The 10808-nt window shown below is 38.3% G+C and overlaps 1 pseudogene; it reads right to left on the bottom strand.

The window, feature by feature from the left end:
- Positions 1–866: 866 nt before the first annotated feature.
- LOC120589426 (uncharacterized) lies at positions 867–985 on the bottom strand (annotated as a pseudogene).
- Positions 986–10808: the final 9823 nt, after the last annotated feature.

Here is a 10808-nt window from a genome sequence, read left to right on the forward strand (position 1 = left end):
ACCAGGACTCAGCTTCTCACTCTGTGTCTATGGCTTCCTTCCTTGTCCTCATCACTTCTGCCTTTCCAGCTTCTGTTCCCTCATGATGTCCCCATGCTGCTTTCTCTCTGTGAGGCACTTACCTTCTGCCCTCGATACCTACCCCCAATTCTATCCATATTTTACATTCTAATTTCCTAAGAGAGAGCCTCATTTGTCACTAATAACCCTGTTGGGCAAAACAATCCTGTCAGCCATTTAACAGGTGTTTGGCTAGTCAAGTGGGCTCCCTTGAATTGGGCATCTACTCCTGGTGCATTCAGGAGTGGCCAGGATGAGGGCATCGGGTGGAGCAGAGTATGGCCACCTAGGTTTAAGAACCCACTTGGGTCTGCTTCCCATTGAAGGGCTTAGGCAAGAACCTCCTAGAAGAAGCATGGCTGCCTGAAGGAGCGTGAGGCTTGAACTCTGATTCACCAGTGCACTCCAATCACCACTTATCAGGAAAAGTTAACCGCTTTTTTAAGTACATAAAACACAATAAAATTCCAACATCTTAAATTTCAGACATAATCATGAACACAGTTGAAGCCATATTTAACTATCATATCTTCCAAATGAACAGTGTCTGTTTGTCCTCTTTCATCAGAGAATCTATAAAGCTATAAATTTTGCCAATCCCTAAATGATCTAATTTTCCTACTCTGCAAAATGAGGTAATTGGGCTGCATTGATCTTGACTATCCCCAGCTCTGATATTCTGTAATCTATGACTCTTTGTAATATGTCCAGTGCTACAGGCTGCATCTAACATTTGTGGGGTCCAGAGCAAGATACAAATAAAATTCTACCTAACATGACAGAACACAATTTTTTTTTTTTTTTAATGCCTACAGCACCTGGTCTTCCTAGTTGGTCTCCCATACAAGTACTAACCAGGCCCAACCCTGCTTAGCTTCCGAGATCAAACGGGATCAGGCTTGTTCAGGGTAGCTTGGCCATAGACAACAGAACACAATATAACATAACATAACATGAAAGTTTTATAAAGCAAAGAAACAGGCAGCTGGCCTCACTGGGAGAGCCAGGCCCCCTGTTTTACAGCCTGTTTCCTCTTTGCGTCTTGTCCTAGGCCCTATCCTACATGACAAGGGGCCTTGTGCACAAGTGTAAACACCTCAATCTACACAGCTCCATTCACATCCCCACCCATTCTCTCACTCAAAACCATTGCTCCAAGGCCGTGGTCTGGGGCCTAGGGGTGTGCACTGTCATGGTCTGCATAGGGGAGACAGATTAGGGGGATTGGCTTAAAGACATTTAAGCAGGGAATTGGGGGTTTCCAGGTATGTATATGTAGTCTAGAAAGGAGGGTAGGGACTCCAGGTGGGCACACCCTCTTGGACTCCAAAATTCCTTATTTGGTGGAGAGATTGGGCAGAGGGCCAGAGAAAGACCCTCTAAAACAGGGGTCCCCAAACAGGGGCCCCTCTTAACAATATCTAAGAGAGATACTGTGCTGCTCATGACTCCACAGCCTGCAACTATAAAATTAAGGCAAATACATTACCAAATAATTGTTTCGTTCTTAAATCATTTTTATGGCCTTAAAATTCTGCACACCTAACCTAATAGAAGAATAGAAACATTCCAGGGAATAATAGGTTTACTGATAAACTTTTGTTTGCATTCTAGCCTGCCAGAAAGATACTTCCTTTGTCTCTACAGTGATAAGGAATCTTCCACTGCCCAGTTAAATCCCCCTAAAGTCTGACCTCCTAGATCTCATGAGGAAGGAAAAATGGAGCCAGGGATTATGGGATCTGACTTTTACTTACATAGGCCTTTCTGTATGTGAGTGCATTTTTAAGGTTATGGATTGTTCGTGTGCTACTGTATTTTTAAAGAAACCTCCTGGCCAATGTGAAACCTTAGAGAAACACAGGAAAAAAACACAGGAGTCAATCCAGGAGATAATGACATTAACGGTAGTTAACATTTATCACACATTTCCTATGTGTGTCCAACACTGGTCAAAATACTCTGCATGCGTTATCTCATCTAAGCTTATGAAAATGAAATTCCGAAATAAGGAAAAACGAGAATGTAAAGAGACTACATGGTTGGACCACCGTAGTTTGGAAGCAGGCACATGGGATTCAAACCAATTCTGACTGAAATAAAGACCCAGGCCTTCTCAATTTCCATGACATGTTCAGACTGCCTCTGGGCGCATTTCACCTTACTGGAAAAAGTCAAGTCACCTGAAAATACTTTGATTTTGTTTACTTGTTTAAAGTAATATATTTTATGCACAGTTGAATTACTGGGTCATGGATGAATGCAGAATGAAAGGAAATATAGACTTTAAATTCAAATCAGTGGAGACTGCCCAAGGACAAGAAATCCATTTATTACAGAGAGAAATGAAAATTAGGAGAGTCAGAAGGGCAAATAAAGTCTACTTTCTTCATGTTAAAATATTTCCGTACGACCTTAAAATTCAACTAAGTGCAACTACACACACACACACGCACACACACACACGTCAGGCAGGACACTCTTCTCCCTCACAGTGCAGGCTATTATTGAAGTTCTATTCTCTGAAATAAACAATGGAAGTTCTACTTTTTCTAAAAAAAAAAAAAAAAAAAGAATGGAATAAAAAAACTGCCCATTAAAAGAGAAAATTTTACTTTCACTAATATCATCCTGGATAAAGGAAAAAAACAATTTCCAACTGCTAGAATTTTTTACTGTAATTTTGAACTCTCAGAGAAGTTCTGTGAATGGCAAATTTGCTTTGCTTTCTGGGTGAGGTTACGGGTGAGCCCTGTACTTGCTGGCCATGAGCCCATGTACCTCAGCAGGCCTGGCCAATAAACTTGGTTTCCTCAGGAGGGAATGCCTGCCCTCTCCTTTAACAACCAGTAAATTAAACCCTTAATATTTGGATTACTGGGAGAAATTTCTTAAAATGTATTTGATAAATATTTCTTGCATGCCTACCTTGTGATGAGCATTACCCTGGCTCAGAGAATAATAAAGTGAAGAATGAAATGCACAAATCTTCCCCTCCTGGAGCGTACATTTTAGTGACGAGACACAGAGAATAAGGAAATAAGTATGACAGACGAGTGGTAGGGGTTGAGAAGTGCTAAGAAGAGAATAAAGCAGGGAAGGGAAGTAGAAAATGCTGGGAGCGGGACGCTTCACTTCTACGTAGGGGGCCAGGAAAGGCCCCACTGAGCAGATGATATCTGTGTAAAGACCTTCCTGAAATTAGTAAGGAAATGAGGTCTGTGTGCATTCGAGGAAAGAGTATTCTGGGCAGAGAGAACACAGGTGCAAATGATTCTGTCTGCTAGGGCTACCGATAAGAAACACCATAGGCTGGGTGGGCGGCTTTAACAACAGAAACTTGTTTTCTCACAGTTCTGGAGGCTCCAAGTCCAAGATCTAGGTGTCATCAGGGTTGGTTTTGCCTGCGGCCTCTCTCTTTGGCTTGCAAATGGTTCCCTTCTTGCTGTTCTTTACACTGAAGGGGGTTTCACTAGATAAACCCGTTTACATGGTTGCTCCCCTGTGCACCCACGCCCCTTGTGTCTGTGTCCTAAACTCCTCTTACAAGGACACCCATAAGAATGGATTAGCTCCCCCACCTCCCAATGGCCTCATTTTAACTTTATCATCTCCAAATATAGGCACATACTGGGGAGGTTAGGCCTTTAACATTTGGATTGGGCAGCAGACACAGTCGAGTCCATAACACTGTATAACTGGCGTTTTCAAGAAGAGCAGAGGCCTGCTTGACTGGTGTGAAATGAGCTAGGGGCAGAGTAATAGATGAGGTCAGAAAGATAAATGGGGGATGTCAGATTGTGTAGGGCCCTGAAGGTCGTTGTAAAGAGATTCCCTTTTGCTCTGAATGATATAGGAAGTCATAGAAAGTTTTGAGCAGGGGAATAAAGTGATCTTACATTTTAACATTCTATCATAAGAGACGGCAGGTCTCCTGAGAGGGGTAGGAAGCCCACCCAAATTAAGATGCCCAGTGGTCCTAAAGGAGGTCCAGGGCACAACCTGTGTTGATTTGTACCTGGACTACTTTTACTTCAGAACCTGAAAATTTTGTTTGCACTAGATAAACCCCTTCTCAGAAGCTCTGCTGGTGGATTCTTCTTTTTCTTCTCATAGCTTTGTGAAATTTTGCTCTATTTGTTTTGAGGCTGTGTTATTGGATGAATACAAGTTTGGAATTGTCATGGCTTTGAGTAAACTGAATATTTTAACATTATGAAGGGATTCTATCTCTAGTAATAATTTTATCTCAAAGTCTTATTTATTTGATGCTAATGTAGCTACAGTAGCCTTCTTAGGGTAATATTTGCTTAACGTGTAGTCATTTCTCCAATATGCCAAATTCTTTCGCCCTTCCCCCTTCTGGGCACAGATTAGAACTGCACTTCCTGGACCCCTTGTGGTTTGATAGGGTTTGGGGACAAGTCCCAACACATGATCTGCAGGTGGAAATGAAATGCTTCGTTTTTAAGGAGCAGGCAATTGCCAGTGTGAGACGCTCCTGCTCCCACTATGGCTGCTTTGTCACCCTGGATTTGACAGCAGAAGACATAGAGCTGAGCCTCAGTGACTCACAAAGAAAATGAATGAGAAATATATGTTTTGTTTTAAGCCACTGGGTTGTTTGACACCACAAACCAATTATGATGGATATACCTGGAACATCTTTTTAAGTTATTTTACTTTTCATCTTTCTGTATCCCAGAGTTTCTAAACCTCAGTATTATTGACATTTTGGGCTGAATCATTCTTGTTATGGGGATGGTCCTATAGCATCCCTGGCTTCTAGATACCAGTAGCACTCTCTTCCCCAGGAGTGACAATCAAAAGTGTCTCCAGATATTGCCAGTATCACCCGATAGTTCTATGCTTATGATTTAGTGATTTCTCTTATAAATTACAAATAGCTGTCTTTGCTTTTGTGCCCAGTAGGACAATTGTTATTGTTTAACTGGAGAGTTTGGTCCATTTAATTGTTTTGTGATCACAGACACATTTAAATTTATTTCTATCAGCTTATTTATACTTTCTATTTGTCTCAATCTTTGGTTCTTTCAAATCAATTATTGTTTTCATTTCTCACTCCTTGTTGTCCTGCTAGTTGGCAAATTATGCACCCCCCACCCCTGGTATTTTAGCACGCGTTCTCACTAAATTTAAGGTCAAACTTTTTCCATTTCCTAAAGAATACAAGTTTCTTTTAACATTTTAACTCTAGTCATCTCCTCTCAACTTATATTTTGGTTTTATCTGATATTTTAGTTTCATCCTGTTTTATAACCCCACAAATTAGAAATTATCGTTTTATGAAAAAAGTTTGTTAGATTCATCCCATATTTGCCACTTTTTCCCCTTGTTATTCATGTGTAGATTTCAGACCTTTTGTCTGGGATTATTTTCTTTCTACCTAACACACATCTTTTAGAATTTCTCTCAGTGAATGTCTACTTTCATAAACTCTTTCAATTTTTAACTTGACTGAAAATGTCTGCATATTTTCCTCATTACTGAAAGGCATTTTCTTTGTGTGTAGAATTCTGATTTTTAGAATTTTAAAACTTCTAAGTTCAAGGGTTTTTTTTCTTAGCATATTGAACATAATATTCCACTTGTTTTTTACCTTTTTGTTGCTGTTGAGACATTAATCCCCTAATTGCTTTTCCTTTGAGGTGATAAATCTTTCCTCTCCTCATGTGTTTGAGATCTACTCGTCATCATCAGTGTTCTCCACTATAATGTGTCTTTTTTTATTTGCCCTGCTGGTAATTATGGATTTGAAGTTTGATGTCTTTTTTTTTTTAATTACAGTTGACATTCAATATTATTTTATATTAGTTACAGGTGTACAGCATAGTGTTTAGACATTTATATAATTTTTGAAATGATCCTTCCAATTAGTCTAGTACCCACCTGCCACCATACATGGTTATCATAATATTGACTACATTCCCTGTGTTGTACTTCACATTTCCACGACTATTTTGTAACTACTAAGTTTGTACTTCTTAATTCCTTTACCTTTTTCACTCAGCTCTCCAACTGGTAACCATCTGAAGTTTGATGTCTTTTAATAATCCTTAAAATTCTAAGTTCTCATCTCTTCAAATATTTCTTCTACCCCATGTCAATATATTATCTCCTTCTGGGATTGGATATATATTGGAAGTTCTCACTCTATGCTCCAAATTTATTAACTGCTTTCTTTTCCTCTCTGGGTTAAATTATGGAAAATTTCTTTAAAACCAATTTTATTTTCTTGATTCTTTCTTTAGCTGTTTCTAAACTTCTATTTAGACCCACCGATTCTTTAATTTCAATTGCTTTTCATTTCTAGAAATTTCAGGAGTTTTTGACAAAATTTTTAGTCATTTTTGTAGTTCTTTGATCTTTGCTCATGTTTTTAAGAGTTTCTTTTAAATCTTAAATCATGCTAAATATACTTACTTTATATTCTCAGTCTCATAATTATAACACCTGAAGTTTTACAGGTCTGATTCAACTGACTGTAGATTGCCTTTGTTCTTATCCATGGTGACTTGCTTCCTTGTAGATTTTGTGATTTTTTGTTTTGTTTTGTTTTTGGCCTGGGGATCAAATCTGAAACTATTTTAAATAAAAATTTTGCTTTGACATTTTCAAACCTGTCTGTGGGCAAGCTTGTTATTATGAATTATCAGAAGGAGATTATATTTTTTCTTCACTTAAGATCAAGATCTAGACAGGCATTTTTCCTAGGTGTTTCACTCCCGAATATGCTCAAAATCTAATTATTTGTATGAGACATTTCATGAGTATAATAGGAAGATCATAAAAATTGGAGTAAGAGACACTTGGTTTGAATTCCCTATTCATGATGAGTATACTGTGGCAAGCAACCTAACATCTGTGAAATGTAGATAACAAAAATTACCTCACAAGTCAATTGGGAAGATTAAATGAAGTGTGTGTGTGTGTGTGTGTGTGAGATAGATATCAGGCATATAGTAGGCCCACAAGGTTAGCTTCCTTATTTATGGAATGTTCATGTTTTGCTATGTCATCATTTATGCATATGTCTCCTCCAAACAAATATCCTTTTGCCAATTAGGAAATAGAGAAAGCCATTTCAGTCTCCCTTTTTCTTTTCCATCGTAACTTGCCTTCTGCTTGCAATGTCTTAGTTACTGGCTACAACAGAACAATTTTATCTTTCTAGAAGTACAGTTCAGAGTAGGCAGTCAACAAAAGTAAAGTATTAATAAAATAGAAGTTATTCTTCCATAGGGCGTTGTTGAGGATGAGAGGATCACTACCACATACACACAAACACGAATCTATTTACAATTTCCCTCTCAAAGTATATACAAACTCTTAACTCTTAGACATCAAAAAAATCAGGTGAATGGAGTTTGGAGGTGTTTCTTCCTATCTAAGTTCAGACCAAATAAATACTCTGTAGAATACTGTGGAATATTGTAGGGTACATAGTTAAAGATTTAGTATTTGTTATATCTCTTTAATTGCCAGTAATGAAAATAGTCACAGGGATGTAAAGTACAGTATACAAAATACAGTCAATAATATTGTAATGACTATGTATAGTGTCAGATAGGTACCAGACTTATCAGGGTAATCACTTCATTAGCTATATAAATGTCTAATTACTAGGTTGTATACCTGAAACTAATATAATATTGTAATTCAACTATAATTTAAAATTTTAAAATTTAAAAAATATAAGAGAAGTATTTCAAAAAATGGAACTCCTCAAATTGATGACTTGCTCAGTTGGAATTTTCTTGGTATTTAATTTTAGAGAGAAGAAACAAGAGGAAATAAAGTCATATTGGTAATTAAGGAGCCAAGAAATGAAAATTTCAGATTATGTCCTTGGGTCTGTAAACATTGCTTCCTATCTTTACAGCTTTAGTATTTGCAATTATAATTCTAGAAAATAAAAGCTAATGATTATAAAATGAAGGCATGGGAAAATCTCCAACGTTCAAGTGAAAAATGGATTATCTTCATTGAATTTATTGAATAAGGTGAATGTTCACATTAGAAAGAGCTCTAATGTTAACTTATTAACAAACACTAGTAGTTTGTATATTTAAAAGCATATGAAAATATCATAACCCGTATCATGTCACTTCACTCAAACTCAAGTCTCAGAAGAGCTCATCACAAATATCGCTGAGGTCCTGAATTCTAAGATGGGAAGAATGTTCTCTTACTCTTCACAAAGAGAAGCCTTGAATCTCTGAGCAGTGGGCTAAGGTTCTTGAGACCCTCTTCTTCAGGAGTTGGAATAGTTCTGCCTTTATTGAATTTAGGAACAGAAGAACTTCCACTCAGAACTCTGAAAGGCTTAGCCACTATTGCACTGGGCATGAACCTAAATGGATCAGCCTTGCCACAGCATGCTCCAGTCTCACACATAGTAGGCCCAAACCTACTTTGAGAAAGTGGTACCATTTGGACATTTGCCTATCACACTGCATTTTAGACACAACACAGCCCTATTTGGTGATTATTCGGATACTCTGTCCTTTGTAGTGTCACTGAGAAATGTGCCAGGCCTCATCCAAGATCATTCAGAGGAAGAAAAGTGAATTCATAAAGAAGTCTGCCAAGTGAAATACCCTGATTGGTGAGGCAGGAGGGAAACATCTTTCGTCTCACCCTGAAATGGTGATCGGTTTACTCTCTGAAGCATGAGAACTGAATTCTGCTTGCAGTTTTATTTCTGCAAGAGTTCTGCTGTTGCCTTTTACATTAAAAAAAAAAAAAAAAAAAAGTAAGTTTCTTTTGTTGAGCTTAAATTATGTGCCTTAAAAGAATCTTCCAGCAATGCTGTTTCATTACACAACAATCCCAGCATAGTCTTCAGAAACTATTTCTTGACTACCTACTTTGTGCCAGACCCTGAGCAAGGAAGTGAAGCTAGAGCAGGATCTGGGTCAAAAACAGCTCCTAACCTCATAAATTTTGAATCCTAATAAAGAAAGAGAGAGCCGAATAATTACAACTATAATGATGGTTATAAAAATGTACAAGGCACAAAATCTTAGGCACTCTACCTTTGGAGACATCAGGCAAGAAGTTCCCTCTCAGAGTGACATTTAACCTAAGACCTAAAGAAGGAATGGAAACCGATCCTGTGAGTGTGGAGAAATGGGTGTTCCAGGTCAGGGGTGACTCCAGAAGGAGGGATGAGTGGCTTGTGCAATTCAAGGACCATTGAGAAGGTCACTGTGTCTGTAACACTGTGAGCAAAGTGTGGTGATGGACCCAAGTCAAACTTGTTATGACCTTGGAGGCTCTTTTAAAATGTTGGACATGACTTTAAGGGTACTAGGAAGCTTTGAAATTTTTAAGCAAGAAAAATTAAATGACCAGATTTTAATATTTTAGAAGATTGCTCTGTGTTCAGTCTGAGGTTTGTCCTCAGTGATTAGAAAAAACAAACAAGTCTTCTCTCTGGGTATAAAATGCAGGCTAATTGCCTACAAGGATAGATTGGGCTGATGTGGGTGCTTATCACAGGGCAACCCATCTTCATTGTTAGGAAAACAACTTCTAAACGGATACATCTCTGACCACATACAGAATCATAGCCGGGCACAGCTCCGTTTCTCAAAGACAACGAAAATCTTACTTGCCCCTTCATTGACATTGACCAGCACTGCAGCTATAATAAAATCCTCCTTGGAGGTTTTAATGGTCTATTCTGTAACTCAGGTTATAGCCCATCTTGCAAATAGCATTCTCTCAAAACTCAGGCACCAATGTATCATCAAAGAAACTATATTTCTCTGATTTAATATTTGTGCCAAAAATGCAACTGATCTTTGGTTTATATCCCAATGTAAGAGTACTGATTTCTTCTGACCTCAAAGGCTGGAGATTGGTGTTTGATTCTAGCATTAAGTAAGAAATGTGTCTGGGAAGATCACGTTGCGCTCTGTAATATACTGCCTGAGGAAGGAGGTGATCTTTTCCTTCCATTGACCCCGGCATCCTCTTTCATCTCTACTTCCAGATTCAGTAGGATAACAAAAGTCTTGACTCATTTTAGGTGGTAACTTTCCCCATGCTCAGTCTCAGATACGTGGCTCCCAATCTGTTTTGCCCAGATTTGAGCCTGTTGGATTCCATTTAGAACTAAACAGCACACCTTTCAGAACACCTGAGAACAAAGGTCTCCCAATTTGTCACTTGGTTATTCAGATTCTTAACAGTGTCTTTCACAGAGCAATCATAGAAAAATACACTACCTTCGTGTAAAGACCTGTGTCTAGGTTAGTCCCCTACACTAGCAGTTCAAGGTAAGTCCAGTCAAGATACTCAAGAAACTTGATAACAAAAGTTGTCTTTAATTTATTTTTTTAAGGTATATATGAGCCCCTTTGGTATGGCAATCTTTATTCTCATGTCAAAAGTAAGATTGCAGTATGATAATTTTCCCAGGGCTCTGTAACTTCAAGGATTTCATTCCTGCATAAGCTTTGGAAAGGAGAGCACCTTTCGGTCAGTGGGAGCAGTGGTGAAGTGTCCCTAAGAATGCAGACAGAAGGAAGATAATTGCATCCTAAGAAGGAGAACACTATGGACAAAGCACTCACTGATCCAATAAGCACCAAATCATATTCTAATAAGCTCTGGTGATATTGTAAAAAAATCCTTGCCTTCACAGAATTTAGATTCTAGTAGGTGAAACAGGCCTGAAGGAAATGAATGAACTGACCATGAAAGCAGGGGTAACAGTG

This window comes from Pteropus medius, unplaced genomic scaffold (genome assembly GCF_902729225.1).
Source record: "Pteropus medius unplaced genomic scaffold, Ma_sr-lr_union100, whole genome shotgun sequence".
NCBI classification, from domain to species: domain Eukaryota; kingdom Metazoa; phylum Chordata; class Mammalia; order Chiroptera; family Pteropodidae; genus Pteropus; species Pteropus medius.